Here is a 454-nt window from a genome sequence, read left to right as displayed (position 1 = left end):
AGATCCTGGCAGTTTTCAGGTTTGCTCTCCTCATTTTGGCCTACGCTGTTTGTAAACTGCGTCACTGGTGGGCCGTCGCTGTGAGTTGACGCGTGTCGTCCTGACAGATACAGATGTTCAAATTTAAAAAAACGATGACATCATCACCGTGGCTGATCACGCTGTCTGTCTCCTCAGATCACAACCACAGTCAGCTGTGCCTTCCTCATTGTCAAAGTCATTTTATCAAAGGTAAGAGGGAAGTCTAAGTCACTGCTCCCCCTGCTGGCCATCCATAGAACCAGCTTCCAGCAGTTGTAGTTGGACTTGTCGGTTCTGAATCAACATCTACTTTTTATTTACTTTTTTGTCGTTCTCACCTTAGAGAGTAAGAATTATAATTTCTAAAAGTTATCTAAAAGGTTGCTACAAGATCGATTAAATAAAGATATAAAGACGAACCACTAAAAAAGGC

The 454-nt window shown here is 42.3% G+C and overlaps 1 long non-coding RNA gene across 1 annotated transcript; it reads left to right on the top strand.

Moving 5' to 3' along the window:
* Nucleotides 1-454, top strand: LOC112486728 (uncharacterized). The gene is made up of 2 exons (XR_003049201.1): nucleotides 1-80; nucleotides 178-454. It is a non-coding gene; the product is annotated as an uncharacterized LOC112486728 (long non-coding RNA).

This window comes from Cynoglossus semilaevis, unplaced genomic scaffold, assembly GCF_000523025.1.
Source record: "Cynoglossus semilaevis isolate Cse_v1.0 unplaced genomic scaffold, Cse_v1.0 C18761755, whole genome shotgun sequence".
Lineage (NCBI taxonomy): Eukaryota > Metazoa > Chordata > Actinopteri > Pleuronectiformes > Cynoglossidae > Cynoglossus > Cynoglossus semilaevis.
This window is presented reverse-complemented; position numbering and strand designations above follow the sequence as displayed.